This window comes from Bufo bufo, chromosome 5 (genome assembly GCF_905171765.1).
Source record: "Bufo bufo chromosome 5, aBufBuf1.1, whole genome shotgun sequence".
NCBI lineage: Eukaryota > Metazoa > Chordata > Amphibia > Anura > Bufonidae > Bufo > Bufo bufo.
Window position 1 is genome coordinate 115,288,880 of NC_053393.1, and position 23,663 is coordinate 115,312,542.

At 45.5% G+C, this 23,663-nt stretch overlaps 1 protein-coding gene across 5 annotated transcripts in view; it reads right to left on the minus strand.

Moving 5' to 3' along the window:
* NCOA2 (nuclear receptor coactivator 2) overlaps positions 1-23,663 on the minus strand; it is a 219,980-nt gene that overhangs the window by 101,811 nt on the left and 94,506 nt on the right. For 2 of the 5 annotated variants that reach the window (XM_040433417.1, XM_040433421.1), the window contains one exon: positions 5,011-5,076. The gene's annotated coding sequence lies outside the window, so the exon portion shown is untranslated. Of the gene's footprint in view, positions 1-5,010; positions 5,077-5,629; positions 5,641-15,559; positions 15,833-19,048; positions 19,137-23,663 lie in introns of those variants that run through there. The other 3 variants (XM_040433418.1, XM_040433419.1, XM_040433420.1) reach the window with 3 other exon arrangements.

Here is a 23,663-nt window from a genome sequence, read left to right on the forward strand (position 1 = left end):
TGCCACCCGCTGTGCAAGAAACGGAGTCCCATTAAATGGAATAAGGCTGGGTGAAGGTCCCTACACTTCCGGTGAATGGGAGCACCACTGTGCTGTGAAAAATAATGCATTTTCAGGATCAGTGAGGGCCCAGAGGGCAGATCCCTACTGATCATAAAATAATCCAAATCTTAAAGGGAACCTGGCATCAACTTTATGCTAACCTCACTGAGGGCAGCATAATATAGTGACAGAAATGCTGATCTCAGCGGTGTGTCAATCATAAGCTAAAAGTAAGTGGTTGCTGAGAACCAGGATCATAATTATTGCAGCCTGGGCCTTGAGAAGAGTCAAATCTACCTGAGAAGAGTCCTGGTTATCCATAATCTCCTGCACTATCACCCATCTGATGATGATTGGCAGTTCTCTCCTAAAGAGAATGGGAGAAAACTAGGTAGAAGACTGTCAGTCATCAGCAGGTGGGCAGGAGAGCAGGAAGTCATGAATAACCAGGACTCTTCTCAGGTGGCCATGACTCTTTTCCAGGCCCAGTCTGCAATGATTGTGGTGTCGGTTCTCGGCAACCACTTACTTTTAACTTCTAAATGACAGACCGCTGAAATCAACTCGCTTGTCTCTACTTTATACTGCTGTTAGTATGGGCAGCATAAAGCTAATGACAGGTTCCCTTAAGGCTCCATTCACACGTCCGCAAAATGGGTGCGCATCCTTTCCGCAATTTTGCAGAATGGGTGCGGACCCATTCATTCTCTATGGGAACGGAATGGATGCGGACAGCACACAGTGTGCTGTCTGCAGCCGCAATTGCGGAGCGCGGCCCCGATTTTGGGTCCGCAGCTCCGCAAAAAGATAGAGCATGTCCTATTCTTGTCCGCAGCTTGCGGACAAGAATAGGCATTTCTATGGGGGCGACGGGCTGGTGTGTTGCGGACCCGCAATTTGCGGGTCCGCAACACACCACGAACGTGTGAATGCAGCCTAAATTTAATCAAAATGGACAATTACAGTTTTAGCCGACTCCTGACACACCATTATCATTTGGAATAGTCAGCAGTGCTTAGAATTACTAGTCACTGGACCTCTAAGGGTACACACGTGCACACATCCAGGATTCATGTGCGGAGAATCCGCACTGAAATCCGCAGGTGTTCGTAGGCAAATCCATACAGTCAATCTGCATCAATTGGTGCGGATTTTACTAAATGAATGAAGAAAATCCAGTCAGGAAAAATAAAATAAATTGACATGCTGCGGATTTTAAAATCTGCACCACAGGTCATAATCCGTGTGGAAAAAATCTGCATCGTGTGCATTGAGATTTTCAAATTCTCATAGAATACAATGTACATGACCTACGGTGCGGATTTTCCGCACGCAAATCCATGCGGAAAATCCGCACACAATCCTGATCGTGTCTAACAATCCATAATACCTACAACTTTTTTTCTTAGACTACTTTCACACTCGCGTTTGGTGCGGATCCGTCATGGATCTGCACAGACTGATCCGTTCAGATAATACAACAGTCTGCATCCGTTCAGAACGGATCGGTTTGTATTATCTTTAACATAGCCAAGACGGATCCGTCTTGAACACCACTGAAAGTCAATGGAGGACGCATCCGTTTTCTATTGTGCCAGATTGTGTGGCACAGAAAACTGATCCGTCCCCATTGACTTACATTGTGTGCCAGGACAGATCCGTTTGGCTCAGTTTCGTCAGACGGACAGCAAAACGCTGAAAGCAGAATTTCAAATTGCGCCGTTTAATTCAATTAATAGATGAATTTTGTTAAAGGCATAAAAAACAACTAAGACGTGTGCAAAAATTGGCACTACTGTACAGATAGGTAATGTAACGCATGCATATGAGGCAGTATGGATAGCAACGTGCAAACTAGGCTAGGACATTCCTTCGCAGGAGCTTATCTTGTGTCCTCTACTCCTAGTGACAGCTGGCCAACTAGCTACACCAATCCGCTGGTAAGTGCTGAGCTGAGAGATCCGACCGCCCTTTACCAACAGGGAGGGGCACTCGTTCCTCCCGCTTTCCTGCTGAGGCTGCTGCAGCAAAGTGAAAGGGACAAAGTTGTTGATTTTTGCTTACACAAAAGAACATTTTTTGTTGATGTTAGAGAATTCACTAGTCCTCTCGTCAGGCCTTCTCCATCTCAAGCCTGGTGTGGACAGATCTCAACCGGATGGCATACAACCCAACCTGATAATAGATCCCATACCACACGAGCCCCCGCAGAATGGGAAAGCTGAATCTGCACAGATACAGCATGTACAAAGCCCTGACAGCACCTCCCAGGATCTGGATTGTACGTTCAATGGACCCAAATTAAAATGCCAATATAAGAAAGCTGCTCGAGTCCATCAGAGCCGTCTTTTTAGGAATGAGTACCTTTGGCAGCAGGACTGTCCTCAAATGATACACCTCCAGAAGATATGCTGCCATAAAATAACGTACAGTAAGTACAGTTTGCACAGGTACAAGGGCCAGTGATGGGACAGTCAAACCCTCGTTCCCGTCACCACCCAAGGTAAACAGGGCAGCGATCTTCTGACAAATGAGCGAGCAAATCTTTTAGGGTGAAAATCTGCAGATGTTGATTTCTACAAAGATGCGGATTTTGTTGCAGATTTTCACTTGTGGCTTAAGATAATAATAATCATCTTTATTTATATAGCGCCAACATATTCCGCAGTGCTTTACGGTTCAGGGGTTCATGTCCTAAATAACATAGTAACAGACATGTAAATAATTACAACAAGAGGAATGAGGAGCCTGCTCGCAAGAGCTTACAATCTATGAGTTGCGCATTAAGGGATTCCACCGCCATAAAATGAATGGAGACATTCCGCTCTAGAAAAGCCCCAACACATCATTATTTACCAGCAAAGGGGTATTCTGCAGTAGAACACAGGGCAGGGATTGACACTTTTTAACCCCATAGGATAACATGGGGGAAGTCCTTATATGGCATATTTTCCAGTGGATTTTTCCACCACGTGTAAAGACACCCGTATAGAGGCATACAAATTTGCACGGCATAATCTAATCTGCATAGGGGGGGGGGGGTCTCACTAGCATTCGCCCACAGTAAGGTTCAGACAGAGGATTTTGACGGCATAAAACGGTGCGATGTGCTGCAGTGGGTTTTCATGTGAACCCGCTGTAGGTTTAGTTCCACTGAATGGAGCTGTACTGCAAGCAGGCTCCTGGTGTGGCTTTGTGAGGAGTCCGCGTGGTAGCCAAACCCAGAATGGACCTGTACATTCTTGGCGCAGTCTTGAAAACCAAGCAGCAAAAACCTTGGCCACATGAACTGCGGTGCGGCCTCCCATTGAAAACAAGAGGCGGCGGTTTCGGCATAGAATCTGTGCTGAAACCTGCGCCCAAAATCCTCTGTCTGAGCCTACCTTAAGCTTGAAAAGGGTCCATGACTGAAGAACCCGAGTCCCCTTCCATTATATTGCAAAGCTTAGGAGTAGAGATGAGCAAATCGATTTGTTTAAATAAATTTGTTCATCAAACCCCTGGAACTGCAGCTGCGCATGCACAGTCAGCACCTGCGCTGCTTCGGCAGTAGCAGTAGGGCCTCTATGCCTGTGCCGCTACTCAGAGCAAAGCAGGCGCGAGAATTACAGGACCAGGCGATATGTCCGGCCCTGTCAATCAAAGGGGGGGGGGGGGGCCTCTTGCTACTCAAGAAGTCTGTTTAATGAACGAATCGATTTGCTCATCCCTACTTTGAGTCCTCGGTATGCTATGCATACAGCACATGGATGTCAGCACAGTACAACAGAGCCGCGATCAGATGGCAGCTGACTATCATAAATCACAATGATGCAGTCAGTTCGGGTCAGAGGTCGGTCCGGGAGAGGAGGTCAACACATGGGCAGTGCTTCCCTGACTGAGCGCGGTCGTGTGAATCAGTCTTTAAAGGGGTTTTCCAAGGAATTACACTTATCCCTTATCCAAGTACTTAATCAGCAGGGGCCTGAGTCCCCCGACAATCACGACAACTGGGGTCCATGTTCTCCTTTTTGAATGGAGCGGCGGTCGCACATGTCTGTTGCTGCTGCTCACCTGTGCACTGTCCCAGGCTTTGAATGGAGCAGCAGCGCACATGATTTACATGGAGGACACCAGAATTGATCTGATATTGATCTAGAGAATGGAGAGACAGCTTCAGACTGAATATGAATCAAGACTCGTCTATAGGCCGTAAAGTGACATCACAGCTAGTATAACAGTGTAACCACAACACCGCAGTTTAGCACCACCCTAAAGGCTCATGTACACAAACGTATTTTTTTTGTCCGCATCCAATCTGCATTTTTTGCTGGTCGGGTGCGGACCCATTCACTTCAATGGGGCTGCACTAGATGCAGACAGCACACTACGGCATGTCCGTTCTGTGGAATCCGCAAAAATATTGAACATGTCCTATTCTTGTCCGCATTACGGACAAGGATAGGACTGTTCTATTATGGCCTGGACATTCCGTTCTGCAAAATGTGGAACACACATGGCCAGTATCAGTGTTTTGCGGACCACAAAGGACCCCCACCGATCAGCTGTTTGAGAAGGAATCAGCGATACTGTGAGCACCGCGGCTTTCTCACCAAGCACAGCGTTTTTCATTGTATAGCGGTTGTGCTTGGTATCGCGATCAGCCCCATTCACTTCAATGGGGCTGCGCCTAGGCCATGTGACTGATGAACGTGTCTTCACTGGCCTAGAGAAACCTGAAGAAGGCCGCAACGATCCAGAGTGTCGGACCCCCACCGAATAGATACTGATGACCTATCCAGAGGGTAGGTCATCAGGATAAAAATCTCGGAAAACCCCTTTAACCTCCTAAGGAATACATGGAGAACTATTAATCATCCAGATTGTTGCACCAATGTTTTCTGCCACGAGTGAAGGCACCCAAATATTCAGCACTTGTGCCCTTCAGCATGTCTGTGTTGAGTTCTGTATAGTGACATTTCAGCTTACCTTTCATTTAGACTGGAACACCCCCTCAAATGTGGCGATACAATTGTGAAATCTGGACATTATTTCCTATGATAAAGAAACAAGGAAAAGGTTAATGTAATACAATTTGCAAAGAAAAATGTTCTAGACCTGAAACTATGGCAATTCAGTAATGGAAATATGAGTGAATTTATCATGAGGGTAATTTCGGAAGTCTGCTTTTCTTCAATCTGCACTGCTGTCATTTGCACCAGTCGCACAGTGTTTGATAAATTCGATGCACCATTGTCCAGCCTCTAATACTGATGACCTATCTTCAGGAGAGGTCATCAATATCTGATAGGCGGGGGTCCGACACCCTGAACCTCCACCCGTCAGCTGTGAGACGAGGAGGTCCTGGTCTTCACACTACGCGTCGTCTCCTGTGGAGCGGTGGCATAGTGTATTTACAAACACTCGCTCCATTCAAGTGAGACGAAGTGCAGTGTAAAGAAAAGAAAGCAATGCTCGAATGGAGAGCAGCCTACTGTTCAAACAGCTGATCAGCGGGAGCGATAGGTGTCGGACCCCCACCTATAAGCAATTCATGACCTATCCTGAAGATAGCTCATCAATATTAACGACTGGACAATGTCTAGACCTGTTACTCCAGGTTTTAATGCAACCGGAATAAGACTGCACTTTTTTTTTATTTTTTTTTATTTTTTTTTAAGTTGCAGTCGAAATCTAATGTGACCATCACTAGACACACAGGACCAACACAACAAGTCATGGTATGAGGCGCAATTAGCTCCCATGGCCGTTCCCGTCTGGCATTCATTGAGGGAACATAGACCAACCATCAGTATGTCCAGGACATAATGGAACCAGTCCTACTGCCTTTTTTAACTCAGTTAGTAGGCATAGTGTTCCAACAAGATAAAGCCCACCCACACTGCCCGTACTACACCATGTGCTCCTCAGGGTATCCCCTTGTCCGTCTCCATCACTAGATCTCTCCCCCATTGAGAATCTCAGGGACTGGGTGGGGTGATAGAGCTCCCATGCACAGTAACCAACAACCACCCTGGCTGAACTATGGATTGAATGACATATCAAAGGATCCATCTTCTGTATGACCATCACCATGCCAGACTGGTAGCCTGTATCGCATCAAGGGGAAATGCCACCCAATATTAATGTGACCCTGCCCAAACATATACCCTGCTGCAGATCCCAAAATAAATGGTGCAGCACCTTGGTTGTGTGATCATTGACCGAGCACCACTAGCAATTTTTTGGTTGTCCAGTTTTCCTGATCTGATATTGATGATTAGGAATGAGCGAATTGTCTTGGGATTAAACATCCGAAGTCGACTCGCATAAAACTTTGTTCTTATACTATACGGAGCAGGAGCTCCGTACAGTATTAGAATGTATTGGGTCTGATGAGCCGAAGTCACTGCTTAGCGAAGTCTCGCGAGACTTCAGGTAATAATTCATAAATTAATTTGTGCTGTAAAAAACCTGCTCCGTACAGTATTAGAACAAAGTTTTATGCGAATCGACTTCGGTTGTTTCATCCGAAGTCGATTCGCTCATTCCTATTGATGATCTATTCTGAGGTTAGGTCATCAATATAGGAAATTGGACAACCCCTTTAAGTATTCAAAGTGTTCTATTTTTCATTTGTCATTTCATTTCATGTGTGTAATGTTTTAGTTTTTTTTTTTATCCCTCTGCATAGAATAAAAAGAAGAAAGGTAAGCCCCAGTGTGGCATATGCCAAAGGACCACCCCTTTGGCATACGAAAGTGAATGAGGGACAGAGGATAGTAGGCAAAGTTCCCAGATGCAACGTGAACCCAGCCCAAGAACTGATATTGTTGAGGATATGGTCTGTGTAAATCACCAGATTCCTTGAGGCCACTTGTGAAGAACAGCAAAATGACAAAAATCTACTTCTAATTAACCTATAAACAGCAGCAGATTAGACAGAGCTGGTAAATTCTATTCATTAAGGCCCCTTTACACTGCCCGGAGCTCAGGCAGATTATCGCTAACGAGTGTTCGTACAGACACTCGTTAGCGACAATCTGCCGGTGTAACGGTGCTGCCAATTACCCGATGAACAAGTGAAACGCTCGTTCATCTGGTAATAGGATCATTCATGCGGTAACCTAAATCACAGATTGTGCCGTCTAAACAGCCTCTGCTGCTGGCAAACAACGAGTCTGTATGGGGACGAGCGATGGCATTAGTGATCGCTGCTCCTCATACTGTAAATGCAGCCATCACCTCCACTGATGAGCAAGCAATTATCAGGAACGAACGCTTCCTTCCCAACAAGTGCTTGCCACATTGGGCCATTTAAAGGGGCTTTTAAATGGCATTTTTTCCCAAATCTTAAGTTATCACAAATACAGAGGATAGGTGATAAGTGTCTGATCCGTGTCCAACCATAAGGACCCCCACGATCACGAGCGGTGCCACGTCCTGTCACTCCATTCAGTCTCTATCGGAGTGACAGAGCTCAGCTATCCTTGTCCATCCCAATGACTGACTGAAGCAGTCGCGGTCAAGTATATATACATTTTTTTAAATGCACAATGCAAGCCTGTCGCAGCAGGACACTACAGGATAGATATCCTGGTGCACCACCCTGTTTGGGGTCTTTTATTTTTTTTAAACCAAAATCTCAAGAGGATGAATAAAGGTGTGACAGTCAGTATTTGGTCAGTATTTGGCATCCGTATTTATAAGCCAAAACCAGGAGTGGAATTTACAGAGGAAAAAGTATAATGGCCTCAGGTTTATTTTTTTTTATTTTTTTAGATCTACTTCTTGTTTTGGCCAACAGATGAAAAATACTGACCAAATACTAACTGTGTGAACGAGGCCTTCTACTATTTTTTTTAAAAGTCTTGCTACTGCAGATTGCAAAAGAATAAATTTACTTGGAACCACAGCAAAGTTTTTTGTTAGTTTTTTTGCCACAAGCAACCATCGCAACACGGTAGCCCTGCAATTTTACCATGTCTCTCAGACCACAGTAAGGCCGGGTTCACACGAACGTGTGTGACCCGTGCCTGTGAAGCGGGCCGCAATGCTTGTTCGCCGGCTGTAGGTCAGCCGCATCGGATCGCGGACCCATTCACTTTAATGGGTCCGCGATCCGGCCGTTCTGCGAAAAGATAGGACTTGTTCTATCTTTTAGCGGAACGGAACAACGGGACGTAACCCCAGGAGGCACTCCGTAGTGCTTCCGAGGGGTCCCGTCCCGTGCGGGCGTTCCGCGATTCCGGATTAGCGGACCCATTGAAGTGAATGGGTCCGCATCCGTGATGCGGAATTCACACGGAACTGTGGCCGTGTATTGCGGCCCGCGATTTGCGGGCCGCAATACGGCCACGGGTCACGCACGTTCGTGTGAACTTAGCCTAAGGGTGGGTTCACACTAGCGTTAGGGATTCCGTTATGGCTTTCCGTTATAACAGGGTTATAACAGAAAATAACGGAATCCATAGGACGGATCCGTTCTTCTGCCCATAGACTTGTATTATGACGGAATGCAAAACGGAAGCCTTTAAAAGGCATTTCGTTTGCTTTCCATCCTAATAGAAGTCTATGGGAATCAAAACGGATCCGTCGACAGGACTTTGTTTTCCGTCTTGCATAACGGGACCCAGACAGACCCGATATGCTTTCCCATAGACTTCTATTAGAACGGAAAGCAAACAGAATGCCTTTTAAAGGCTTCCGTTTGGCATTCTGTCTGGGCATTCCGCTATTTTCCGTTGTAACCATGTCATAATGGAAAGCCATAACGGAATCCCTAACGTTAGTGTGAACCTATCCTACGTCACCATGTATCCTGGGCCTAATCATTACCTCCAGCTATAAAAAGGATACAAAACAGCATAGATCAGGTCCCACTTGTGCCCTGTGTCTTGGCAAAGACTGGGACCTTTCAGTATAGAGTCTTTACTTTTTTTTTTATCACAAATATTGGAACTGTGTGTGCAAAAGATTAAAGGGCGTCTGTCAGCAGATTTGTACCTATAAAACTGGCGGACCTGTTACATGTGCGCTTGGCAGCTGAAGGCATCTGTGTTGGCCCCATGTTCACACGTGTCAACATTGCTGAGAAAAATGTTTTAATATATGCAAATGAGCCTCTAGGAGCAATGGGGGCGTTGCCGTTACACTTAGAGGCTCTGCTTTTTCTGCAACTGCCGCACCCTCTGCAGTTTGATTGACAGGGCCAAGTATGAGGATTTTTCTCACCGCCTGGTCCTGTCAATCAAAGTCCAGTGGGCGCAGCAGTTGCAGAGAGAGTAGAGCCTCTAGGTGTAATAGCAACGCCCCCATTGCTCCTAGAGGCTCAGTTGCGGGCACATCTTAATCCGGGTACATATGAACATGGGACCAACACAGATGTCTCCAGCTGCCAAGTGCACATGTAACAGGTCCGCCAGTGTCATAGGTACAAATCTGCTGACAGATGCCCTTTAAAGATTTTACTGGCGCACATGCATTATTATGTAAATCGACATCTACTAATTTACCTTCCCAAAATGTCAATCAGAGCCAAACAAGTCCAGCTATATCACGTGCTGGGACCTCCCAGTACACAAAGTTTTTTTCTGCCATCGAGTCAGAGAATGCAAAGAGCGGAGAATCCCTTTATAGACGGACCATGCAGTTCTTTTGTCTTTTTATTGCATCTTGGCAGCTGGGAAATCTCTTGATTTACTAGCGTTTTATCTCGGCAGAATACATATAAAGTGAACCAAAATTCTGTCCTGCATTTTGCAGTCATGTTGATTCTCGTTATCTGGCGATCTGCAGATAAATGTTTTTCTTTCAATATTGACTTTCTATTTATCCTCCTGTTTTTTAATATGCGGCGGGTGAGTGGAGCGCTCAGCTCCTCGCGCTGAAGGATAACGTGTTTGTGTTCTATTTCTGTACACCAGCCGGCTGAATATATATATACACACACACACATCTATATATTCATTCCTTGTAGTGCGCATTTCATCTCTGGGGAAGCGATTGTTTTTTCTGACCTCTTATTGTACTTGTCTATTATCTCCACATTACAGACAAATAATTGACAGGCACCGTGCACTAGAGGAAGATCACAGCCGCTATAAATTCTCCAGACCTGTCAGCGGTTCTGGACTGGTCCTAAACAGAGAACTAGACAGATTTGTAGTTCAGGACTCTCCAAAAAGCCAGATCTGTAATGGAGGCCCTATTAGTGGTCGCTGGAAATGGGTGGACTGATTTGCGAATTCATAGAAGACGACACTGGAGATCATTTATCAAAGGGCAGCTTTTTAAGGTGGTCTTCGATAGCCCCTTCACTGCTGGAGGAAGTGCCCAATTGATCACAAGGTGCCGGCCTGGTCATTAATTAGGCGCACCTCTGGCAGCTCCTGACTGGTGTAGTTTTCACTACTTTTTTACGCCTGTTTCCAGTTTCTATAAATGTTAGTAAATTTGCCAGGGCCAATATCTCGACCCTCGCGACTCCAAAGTGGTGAAGGACGCATAAAAACGCCTGTGTGACAAGATTTTGTCGCACATGCATTGAAAAGTTGCAAAACAAATCATTTTACTGCAGTTATCTACTTATCATTACAGGCAGGATTACAATGATATATATATATATATATATATATATATATTAGGGTTTCGCTCTGGTAGACAGGATTAGCATTAGCAGACGCAGTATAGAGGCAACAACAAGTTCTTTGGATCAATCAGTTCAGGGTTTTATTCACACTTTAGGCAAGTGACAAAACAAGCAGTCATAAACAAGCAAAAAGTCACCTTGCGGTGTTGGTGGTAATTCACACCATGCAGCAATTCTGCCTCAGAGTCCTTGCTGATAGCAGCACCAACCCGTTTTTACGCCAAACAGGTAGCAAGCCTTCATCCAGACACAAGGCTCCCAGATCCCAACACAGAGACCTTACTTCTGAGCCCAGCTGCCTATTTAAGGACAGCCAGGTGCTGCAAAAACCTGGACCGGCACTTAAAATCCGGTCCGGTATTTGACCTCACCTGGCTGTAAATCAGCCCAGCAGCACTTGCTGGGAGGAAAATACCTGTTTTCCCAGACCAAACCTCTCACTGTGTCACAAATATATATATATATATATATATATATATATATATATATATATATATATATATATATATATACACATACATATACACACACACACACACATATATACACACACCGTATTTTTCACTTTATAAGACGCAAAGTAGGGGGAAAATGGCTGTGCGTCTTCTAGAGCAAATACTAGTTAGAGCTTCCATTATGGGAGCGCTCGCTAGTATGCATTAGGTGTCGGGAGCAAGGAAGAAGCTCTGCGCTTCTAAAAAGCCCGCGCTCCGATGTCCTGACCCAGTACAGCGTCAGGACGCAGTGCGCACGCTATGACCTGACGCTGCACGCAGTCAGGTGACCGTGCAGTGCGGGCCGCAGAAAACAGGGTAGCGAGACGCTGGACCCGGAGCAGAGCCGCGGCGCAGGAGAGATGAGAGAAGATTTTTATTTTAGTCTGATGGGGGTCTGAAAGAAAAGAAAAGTGCTGATCTGATGTCTGATGGGTGTCTAAAAAGAAAAGGGCTGTTCTGGGGTCTGACACGGAGGGCTGAGAGAGAGAGAAATAACACAGGATCCACCATTCACAATAGGCGATTGTCCAATTTTCCCTATTCTTTCCTTGTACAATGATCTCTGCACAGGTCACAGAACATGCCTAGAAAACTCTCCCATAGAAATCAATAGGGTCAGCTCCTGTCCATTGTGTCTGTGGACCATAGCAACTGCTGTAAAGAATATTTCTAAATGCTGTTAACAACGGTTCAGGCAAGATGGCCACCCCATAATCATGCTCAGAACTTAAAAACTGATCAAGATAACAGACAGACAGTTTCTGTCTGTCTGTCCTGTTGAAAAAAACTGATTCTGAGAGGATATAAATGGATGCTTTTTAGGCTCCATTCACACGTCTGCAATTTCGTTCCGCATTTTGCGGAACGGAATTGCGGACCCATTCATTTCTACACACTTCCGGGTTCGCACTTCCGTTCCGCAAAAAAATAGAACATGTCCTATTCTTGTCCGCAATTGCGGACAAGAACAGGCATATTCTATTAGTACCGGCAATGTGCAGTCCGCAAAATGCGGAACACACATTGCCGCTTTCCGTGTTTTGCGGATCCGCGGCTCCGTGGATCCGCAAAACACGTTGCGGACGTGTGAATGGAGCCCAACTATGATGGAAGCCTCATTGTAAACCTACAGATCTGTTGAAGGGGTTCTCCGGGAATTTAGGCTACTTTCACACTGGCGTTTTGGCTTTCCATTTGTGAGATCCGTTCAGGGCTCACACAAGCGGCCCAAAAAGGATCAGTTTAGCCCCAATGCATTCTGAATGGAAAAGGATCCGCTCAGAATGCATCAGTTTGCCTTCGTTCCGTCTCCATTCCGCTCTGGAGGCGGACACCAAAACGCTGCCTGACGAAGCGGAGCCAAACGGATCGGCACACAATGTAAGTCAATGGGGACGGATCCATTTTCTCTGACACAATAGAAAAACGGACCTCCTGCACACAACCGTTTTTTTTTTGTTTTTTTTTCGTTTACGGGCCGTTTTTTTGCGTTCCGTATACGGTATGGTTCCACAAAAAAAAAAAAAAAAAAAACAGAATGTACTCCGTATGCATTCCTTTTCCGTATTTCTGTTCTTTTACAAGATACAACATGTCCTATTATTGCCCGCAAATCACGTTCCGTGGCTCCATTCAAGTCAATGGGTCCGCCAAAAAACGGAACACATACGGAAATGCATCCGTATGTCTTCCATATCCGTTTTTACAGAACCATCTATTGAAAATTTTATGCCCAGCCCATTTTCTTCTATGTAATTACTGTATACTGTATATGCCATACTTAAAAACGGAAACAAAAAACGGAACAACGGATCTGTGAAAAATGGACCGCAAAACACTGAAAAAGCCATACGGTCATGTGAAAGAGGCCTAATACTGATGACCTATCCTCAGGACAGGTCATTAATATCAGATTGGTGGGGTTTCGACACTCGGGACCCCCGCCAATCAGCTGTTGGAAGAATGTGAGCACTCCGTGAGTGCCGCGTCCTCTTCATAGGCTAGTGATGTCACTGTACATTGGTCACATTGCCTACGTGCAGCTCGGACCATTCCAGTTAATGGGGCTGAGCTGCAACATCAAGCACAGCCGCTATACAATGTACAGCGCAGTGCCTGGTAAGCTGCTGGACGGCCACGGCGCTCAGCGGAGCTCCGGTGAGCACCGCAGCTTCCTGAAGCTGGTCGGCGGGGGTGCCAGGATGTCTGAGGACCTATCCTGAGGATAGGCCATTATTCTCTTTTCCAGAATAACCCCTTTAATGGATCTCTTTGAAATAAAGAAATAAAACGGACATCTGAAAGGTATAGCCAAACATGATGTGAACATTCACAAACACCACATGATCACAGACAATACGTTAGGCCTCATGCACACGACCGTATGTATTTTGAGGTCCGCAAACCGTGGATCCGTAAAATGCGCTTTGTGCATGCCGCATTTTTCACTGGCCTAATAGTAGAAACGCCTATTCTTGTCTGTAACAAGGACAAGAGTAGGACATGCTATATAATTTGTAGGACGGACACACAGATGTGCTGTCCGCAGCCCCTTAGAAACAAATGGGTCTGATTCCGAACTGCAAAAAAAATTCCGTTTGGATACGAACCAAAAATACGGCCATGTGCATGTGGCCATAGAGCGAGAACTGTAGTCGAGGGGTGTTAGATAGGGCTGGCGATAAATAAAATAAAGCAGTAACTAGTATTTTAAAACATAATAATCCAAAAAGTTGGCAGCAACGTAATAAACTAGGAATCAATGATATACTGCAGTTTTCAATAACTCATCAAGCAACCCTAGCAGCAAACACTAAAAAATAAAAAAAATTAAAAAAAATTAAAAAAAATAAAGTTAGGCCTCGCTAGAAAATTTCTACATGTATTTTCACCTAGCTCTTGTGATTTGCACAGCTGCCCACGTAGTTAAAAATTTTTAATTAAAGGGCATGTTCACAAGTAGCGGATATGCTGACGATTTGAGAGATTTACAGTACCTGAGGATAGGCCATCAATATGAAAATCTGACAACCCGTTTAACATTGTAATGCAAGAAAATCCCTTTAAAATGGAGCCAAGATGAATTTTAGTCATGTTTTTGTTATTATCTATGTACAAAGCAAGCCATATTTTATATCATTTTAAGAACCGTATATCTTTACAACGAAGTGAACGTGTAGAAGACCAGTGAACACCTCATTTTACCACGAGACCTACAGACGAGGCTTAACACACACAGAACAGGTAGCCAAGGTAACAGAATAAGAGCAGCGGAGTAAACACTATAACATTATGCAAGAGCCCTGGATTCAAGTATAGCAGAGCCGAGTGAGAAAGACGCCAGAGGAGCCTTGAATCGTACAAAGCACTGCGCGGTCTACGGCTGAGCCGTCTATTATGTGGACAGTGTGTGGCAACGAGACTAACAGGATTTACACTGGCAGATGCAGAGGGGGAACCGCCATATGGTGGAGGGAGACTTCATTAAGCGCTGGCTTCATCTTTTTTGCGCTAAAAGAAGCTCTATTTAATTCCCGAGCTCCGGCATGAGAAGCCCACTACATGGAGGAGCTGACATATGTGCTACAGGCCATACTGAGATCACTGGTGACCAGTGATCAGCCTCTGCCGTGGTCATCAGGTGCTCCCGTGGTACCAAAGAGACTGGAGGAGATCAACGCAAGTCTTTGGGAAAGTTTATTATAGACTTTTATGAATCATAATCATTTGGCATTCATACGTTCTCACATTCTGATACTCGCAGGCCGAAAAACTTAGATTTTGCCAGTGCAAATTACCCAATCTATCTATCAATCTAACTCTTCTATCAGTCAATCTAATCCAGGGATGCTCAACCTGCGGCCCTCCGGCTGTTGTAAAACTACAACTCCCATCATGCCCTGCTGTAGGCGGATAGCTGTAGGATGTCCAGGCATGCTGGGTGTTCTAGTTTTGCAACAGCTGGAGAGCCGCAGGTTGGCCATCCCCGATTTCTAATCTGTCAATCTATTTACACACACAGATATATGATTTATATGGCAAGGAGGATATACATATATAATATTTCACATGAATACATATTTCACAAAAAGGTAAGAAAAACGTAATATGAATGACAATTCCCACACCGAGCACATACGGCGAGGTATACGTTTTTTTGTTTTTTTTTGCCAGACTGCGCTTTTGCTTCCTTTCTTTCCCCCCAAATGTATACGTTAAACGTAGGGCAAAAACAGTAATGTGAAGGCAGCCCTAACCCCGCATCCCTTCCGCCCAATCCTTTCCCTGACTGATGACATGGGCCGGGTGAACACGCAGACCACAGTTCTGCCTGCGCAGCAGCCTCATGGCTACAGTGGGAGCATCATTTGCTGCTGTGACAACCACATACCTTTTAGGACTTTAACCGTTTGTCAGCCGGGATCCCGTTACGCCGCGTATAGGTAGAGCGCTCCATCTTCACTGCTAGTATCTTTATTTCAGACCCTGGCAGGGAGACTGAGCTCAGAAGCAGATTGAGGGGGAGCAGCTAAGAGGATTTGAGCAGAGTTGGGCTGAAAGCAGCCACACACAGGTTACAGCCCCGCAGGGATCACGCTGCTGCCCCCAAAACAGCACACACACAGGGGCTCCCTCACTCTGCTGCTGGCGGACACCGATTATTAATTAATGATACATAAAATAAAAGAAATGCTCCTTCCGCTGTGTGGCTTTAAGCTGTGAGCTAATGTGCCAGTGTCACTGAGCTGATTGGGAGACATGGGCCCCACCTCCTACATCTGCCTCTAGATTCACATTACAGGGCGCAGGCACTGGAGGAAGGGCTGGGGGGTGGGGAGGCACCAGCCAACTCTCGCTGCCTTATGTAATCATGCCTGGCAGCAAAGAAGTGGTTAAAGGGGCTGGGAGCAATCCTGCACCCATGATGAGGCTGGATTGCTAAAACTTATCTCAAATGGATTTGCAACCTTCTACAGTGTAAGGCCTATTGCACACGGACGTTTTTTTTCCCCCGTTTACTGGACGTTTTTTGCGTTCCGTATACGGAACCATTCATTTCAATGGGTCCGCAAAAAAAAACGGAATGTACTCCGTATGCATTCCGTTTCCGTATTTCCGTTTCGTTTTAACATAGAACATGTCCTATTATTGCCCGCAAATCACAGTCCGTGGCTCCATTCAAGTCAATGGGTCTGCAAAAAAACGGAACACATACGGAAATGCATCCGTATGTCTTCCGTTTCCGTTCCGTTTTTTGCTGAACCATCTATTGAAAATGTTATGCCCAGCCCAATTTTATCTATGTAATTACTGTATACTGTATATGCCATACGGAAAACGGAACGGAAAAACGGAACAGAAACGGAAACACAACGGAAACAAAAAACGGAACAACGGATGGGTGAAAAACGGATCGCAAAACACTGAAAAAGCCATACGGTCGTGTGCAATAGGCCTAAGGCCTCATGCACACGACCGTGGTGTGTTTTGCGGTCCACAAATCGCGGATCCGCAAAACATGGATGGCGTTCGTGCGCGTCCCGCAACTTGCGGAACGGCATGGACAGCCTTCAATATAAATGCCTATTCTTGTCCGCAAAGCGCGGACAAGAATAGGACACGTTATGTTTTTTTAGCAGGGCCGCGGAACGGGGCCACGGATGCGGACAGCACACGGAGTGCTGTCCGCATCTTTTGCGGCCCCATTGAAGTGAATGGGTCCGCATCCGAGCCGCTAAAACGGCGGCTCGGATGCGGACCAAAACAACGGCCGTGTGCATGAGGCCTAAGGCTGCGTTCACACTGTCAGTGTTTGGTCAGTGATTTTCATCAGTCAAAACCACATGATAGTCAAAAACACAGAACTGGTGCAGAGCTTTCGCTTATACCTTATCTCTGTGGAGGCTCAAAAATCACTGATGGAAATCACAGGCAATGCGAACGCACCCCTAAGGCCTCGTTTACAACGCGTGCTATCCGCATTTTCACAGACAGCACAAGTACCCATTGATTTTAACCCCCCTCACGTAAATTTACATCGGAGGTCGGGCACTTAAAGATGGCGCCCACTCGTGAGCGCCATAGCCGGCGGATGCCTGTTGTTTTAAACAGCAGGTAACCCGGGGCTAATGTATGCAACCGGACAAAATGTAACTCGCACACATTTAACCCTTTACATGCCATGGTCAAGTGTGACCACGGCATCTGGGAGGTCAAAAAGCTGGAGCTCATGCTCCCACCTGTGCACCAGCTCCCCCTACCAAGGGCTACGACACAATCATCCGAGGCTGCCGCACATAAGTTCCTATGGAGAGGCTGCCTGTGGCAGGGCTCCATAGGAACACAGTCAAATTCTCACAGACTCCATTGCTAATGAATGAAGTAGTTTCACTCCTCCTTTACACCTGTTTCCAGGCATAATAGTGGAGGAGACTTATCAAAACTGGTGCAAAGCGCAAAAGGTGGAATCTGATTGGCTGCTATGAGCAACTAAGCCAGGTTTCCTTGACACCAGTTTTGATAAATCTTCCCCAGTAAGGACAGAGCTACATGGCGACATTACACATCAAGTATTTCAAGGGCGTTGCAATGCAATATGCTGCGACTGACGCAAAAATCCATCCAAGCCCTGTTGCATTGCGACACCATTGAAATACATTACATGAAATGTTGTGCAACACATCGCCGTGTAGCTGACTTTTTGTCGAGCAACACATGTCGCCGTGTAGCCCTACCCTACATGTGTAGGGCCAAATGTCCAGGCCCCGCCTTGTTACTCCAACGGCATAAAAACCCCTGTGCGATAGGGTTGTCACGATACCAAAATTTTGATTCGATTTCGATACCATAAAAAAGTATTTGGACACTCGATACCACGCAAAAAAAATAAAACACCAAAAAAGCCGCGTGCATGCCGCATTTTATGGAACGCCCGGCCCATAATCGAACAGTCCTATCCTATTTTTGGGGGGGGACAAAGTGACAAAAAAAAATTGATAAAATCACAGTTTTATTTTTTTTCTGTTACGCCATTCGCCGCATAGGAGATTTTTATTTTATTTTATGGAATATGTTTATTTGTTTATATATTTTATATGTAAAAGTGGGAAAGGGGGTGATTTATACTTAATATTTTGTTTTTTTACTTTTTATTTAATAACTAATTCCTCCCTTAGGGTGCTTTCACACTAGCGGCAGGACGGATCCAACAGGCTGTTCACCCTGTCGGATCCGTCCTGCTGCTATTTCGCCGTGCCGCCGACCCGTCCCCATTGACTATAAGTCGGACATGCAGTACTTTTAGTCCGGCGGCCTCTCGCTGTGCATTGCCGTGCTGCGCCGGAGATCCGCCCCCGTCCCCATTATAGCGGCAGGACGGATCCGACAGGGACAGCCTGTCGGATCTGTCCTGCCGCTAGTGTGAAAGTAGGCTTAGGGGCTAGAACCTGGGATCTTTTAATCCCTTGTCCTATTCACCTTAATAGAGCTCTATCAGGGTGAATAGGACTTCACACTCTCCCTGTTGCCCTGTGCACACAGCAGAAGGGAGATTACCATGGCAGCCAGGGCTTCAGTAGCGTCCTGGCTGCCATGGTAACCGATCGGAGCCCCGCGACTTCACTGCTGGGGCTCTGATCAGAAGCTGCCACTACCATCAATGAGGAGGGTGGAGGGGACCCTGTGGCCACTGCCACCAATGATTATAATACTTAGGGGGGTGCACTGCGCAACCAATGACTATAATTCTTGGGGGGGGCGCTGTTTTTGTGCACTTTTTCATGAGGGTTTTGCACCTGCTGTGGTATAAACGGCAGCTCCAGAGCTTAGGTCTATGGGAAAAATGAATGGCGTTCATTTGCTTCTAGTGTTTGTTAATTACCGTAGGAGGCTTTTTTTCTGGCTTCTTTTCAAAAATGCAGCATGCTGGAGCTCATGGTGTCTTCCCAGATGTTTTGACATCACCACCTCTGTAGAAAAAAAATGCTAGTAGTAAGACACGCTATGGGGGAAAAATAACACACAAAAAACGCAGGTGACTGAAAAAAACCCTCCCAGGGCAGTGAGGAGGTTCATGGTTAAGGCTCTGGTGGTCCAGGGTAGGGATCTTCCACTCTCAGGTTGCTCCATTCCTTAGGAGGCCCCTAGGAACTAGGTCCTGATGCAATACATTCTCACCAGCCCCTAAGAGGCATGCGGCTAACACATTAACTCCTGACACACAAACCCACAGCCCTATTTACCAAGTTATTACCAGGAGAAAACAATGACTTTCTATCATCTCCTAAACCTCTCCCAGCTCCATAAGAGATAAATAACCAGTGGGTGTGAACATGGGATTCACGCCCAAGGGATGCTACATAAAAAAGGTCGAGTTATTACAGAGGTATCCAAATTGGAGGGTGTGCTTCGTACTAAGAACGTCTCACCCAACCCTCATATAAGTATGATAGATCGCTTTAGTCACTCAGAAACCAGTCAGTCTAATTCATTAATGACCACAACAAGTGGGTCGGCCACAGGGCAAGAAGTGCAGCGCCGGACCACAAAATGTAGGTTACAGTAAACACGTTAACCTATAATCAGCGATTAGATTCATGTAAATGGTTGTTTCATCACAGACAATGATTGGCAACCAGCAGATCTTTTCCCCGCTACAGGTGGAAATGTAGTATTACATATGGCCGCCCATATAACGCACGGACAGACAAGTCGCCAGAGCAAGAGCTGCTCTGTGATGTCCATATAACCCTAGAGCCTGTATTACACTGGCAGATATTCTGCCAGATGATCGCTAACGAGCGTTCATAGAAAGATCACGATCTGCTGCCGGCAAATAACTAGACAGCATGGGGGCGAGAGATGGCATGACGATCTATCCTCCCCATGCTGGGGAGGAGATCGCTGCACGTAATAGCAGCAGTCTCCTCCGCTAGTGAGCAGGCGATTGCCGGGAAGGAAGGCTTCCCTCCAAACAATCGCCTGCAGAATCGGACTGTGTAATACAGGCTTAAAGGTTTTGTCACTTCAGCAAATAGCATTTTTGGAGAGAAAGTTACAACAAGACACTTCCTAATGTATTGTGATTGTCCATATTGCTTCTTTTACTGGGTGGATTCATTTTTCCATCACATTATACACTGCACATTTCCATGGTTAAGACCACCCTGCAATCCATCAGCAGGGGCTATGCTTGCACACTATAGGAAAGATCACCAGCCTCTGTGAGTGCCGATGGTCCTGGCCACCAGAGGGGCCAGCACATTTTTCTATATTGTGCAAACACGACCACCACTGATGGATTGCAGGGTGGTCGTAACCATGGAAACGAGCAGTGTATAATGTGTTGGAAAAAATGAATCCAGCCAGTAAAGGAAGCAATATGGACAATCACAATACATTAGTAAGTGGATGGTATTAAATTACTCTACATGATAAATGCCACTTGCTGAAGTGACGCAACCCCCTTAGGCCTCTTTCACACGTCAGTGATCTCCACAGCACATCTACCCATCGACTTCCATGACACTACGGAAGCTTGCTCCATTTTGTCCGGGGTTACGGATCCCTGACGCTTATTATAGTTTATGGGTTTTTAAAAATAAAAAATAAAAAAATGATTTCCAATGATGTACAAGTCATGCTCAAAGAAGTTTTTTTCCGTTCCTGTACATAGAGAGAAGCCACAAAGTTCTGAAGTGGTATATTAGCACTATCTGGATGTACAGACAGCCCTGAGCAGTTTACATACGAGGCCAAATATATTCTGCAATTAAAACACTATGCAACCGCATAGAATTAGGTAATATATTTACATAAGTCATCAACTTTATTTACCGTTTTTCTGGTGTTTTTAAAATCCTAGAAAAGCCTATGGGGGGGAAAAAATACACAAATACCATAACCACAGCAAGATGAGATCGGAGAAAAAAAAACACAAAACACCCCAAACCAAAATGATTTGTATGCGGTGTGCTTTATTTGGCACTATAAACATTAAATAAACATCTGGCCTGGAGATGCTGTTAAAAAAGCCAACACCACCATGAAAAAGATGGCATCAGTGAGTTTTCACAGACCACCGATAGGAGATGCCCTGGAAATTAATTTTCAGCCAAGCACTGTCCGTGGAATATGGATGACACACGGAGGGGGGGAAAAAACCGGACACACGGATCCTTTATGGACATCTTCACGGATGAACCACTGACCATCTGTGTTAGACCTCATGCGCACGACCGTTGTTTTGATCTGCATCCGAGCCGCAGTTTTTTCGGCTTGGATGCGGACCCATTGACTTTAATGGGGCCGCAAAAGATGCAGACAGAACTCCATATCCGTAGCTCTGTTCCGTGGTCCGCAAAAAAAATATAACCTGTCCTATTCTTGTCCGTTTTGCGGACAGTTATATCAATGGACCGCAAAACACACAACGGTCGTGTGCATGAGGCCTTAGTTCATTTTTACATGGTCAGTGGGGGTCATTTACTAACTGTTTTACACCTCTTTTTGGTGTAAAATTGTCAGGCGACTAAATTTTTGTGACTTTTTAAACACCAATGCAACAATATCGGATGTACAGTCTTTTTTATGCCACGTTTGACACATAGAAGTGTCGAGGGAATAGTAGAGGCCCCCACTAATATTTGCCAGGAAAAAGGAGAAATATTGCCAAAATACGATTTTCTGGCAGGTAGAAGGACTACTAAGCTGCGCCTAATTTATGATGAGGCGCTCGTCCTGTCATAGATTACGTGCATCTTCCGAAAGCAACACTGGCGTAAAAGAAACTAAAAAGGATCTTCCCATTATACTCGCTCTCTGCAGGTTTCACTCCTGGTCTTGGATTACAAATACTGATGGAAAAAAATAAAAAATCCTCAACATCAGAAAGGCTTTCATCAACTTGAGGGACATGATCCAATCCATCTCCGAATCTATACACGCACAACTTATGCACGTAGTAGCACTATGGTCGTGTGTAGTGTTGAGCGAACTTTGTGTTTCAAGTTTGGCGTACAAGGTTCGGGTTATCTAACACTTCAGTTATAGATTCCGCTACCACGGACCATAACTTATATTCTTAGATAACCCGAACCTTGTACGCCGAACTTGAAACACAAAGTTCGCTCATCCCTAGTCATGTGAACAAGCCCTTGTTCTTTTTTCCTGGAGAAAGTATTTAAAGGGGCATTCTGACAATTTAATCCACAGGATAGGGGATAACTATTAGAATGAAAGCCTAGCTCTGACTGACAAATTCTCCAAAAATCGCGAAACCCTAAAGGTTTTTCTGTGATATCACAAGCTCCACTTAAAGGGCTGTCTCACTTCAGCAAGTGGCATTTATCATGTAGAGAAAGTTAAAGGGGTTCTGCACTTTGTTTAAACTGATGATCTATCCTCTGGATAGATGATCAGCATCTGACCGGCGGGGGTCCGACACCCGGGACCCCCGCCGATCAGCTGTTTGAGAAGGCAGCAGCACTCCAGCAGCGCCGCGGCCTTCTCACTGTTTACCGCTGGCCCAGTGATGTCACGACTAGTATCACTGGCCTGGGTGCGGCTAAGCTCTGTTCACTAGTCGTGACATCACTGGGCCAGCGGTAAACAGTGAGAATGCCGCGGCGCTGCTGGAGCGCCGCTGCCTTCTCAAACTGCTGATCGGCAGGGGTCCCGGGTGTTGGACCCCCGCCGATCATCAGTTTAAACAAAGTGCAGAACCCCTTTAATACAAGCCACTTACTAATGTATTGCGATTGTCCATATTGCTTTCTTCCCTGGCTGGATTTTTACATCAAATCATACACTGCATGTTTCCACGGTTACGACCACCATGCAATCCAGCAGCGGTGGTCATGCTTGCACATTATAGGAAAAAGCGCCAGCCTCTCTGGTGGCCGGGACTGTGGGAGCGCACATAGGATGGCGCTTATTCCTATAGTGAGTGTGCAAGCACGGCCACCACTGCATGGATACGAGCAGTGTATAATGCGATGGAAAAATGAATCCAGCCAGCAAAGGAGGCAACATGGACAATCACATTACATTAGTAAGTGCCTTATATTAACCTTCTCTACATGATAAATGCCATTTGCTGAAGTGACAATATCCATTTAAGCATTATTAGAATTTACGGCTTACGATAAAATAATTTAAACTGTCAATTACAAATTCTGTTATCTTTATAAACATTCAGACGTGGACTACGCCTCTGCACGGTGCCACTGAATACGCTTCTGGCTGGTATCAATCTGCACCTTTACCCAGTGATCTGTGGCACAAGAAGTCTAGGAAAGGCACATTTCGTAATATCTGTCCAAAAAAAACACACAGAGAGCACACAACTTCTGTGCACATGTGGGTGAAAGGGTTCAATGAGATTAGTCTGGGGATAGCCGTCCAGCAACAGAAAACTAAATAGAACATTAGAATTGTAATACATACAAAAAAATTGAAGTGTAAGGAAAAAAATCTGTCCACTTTTACATAATGGG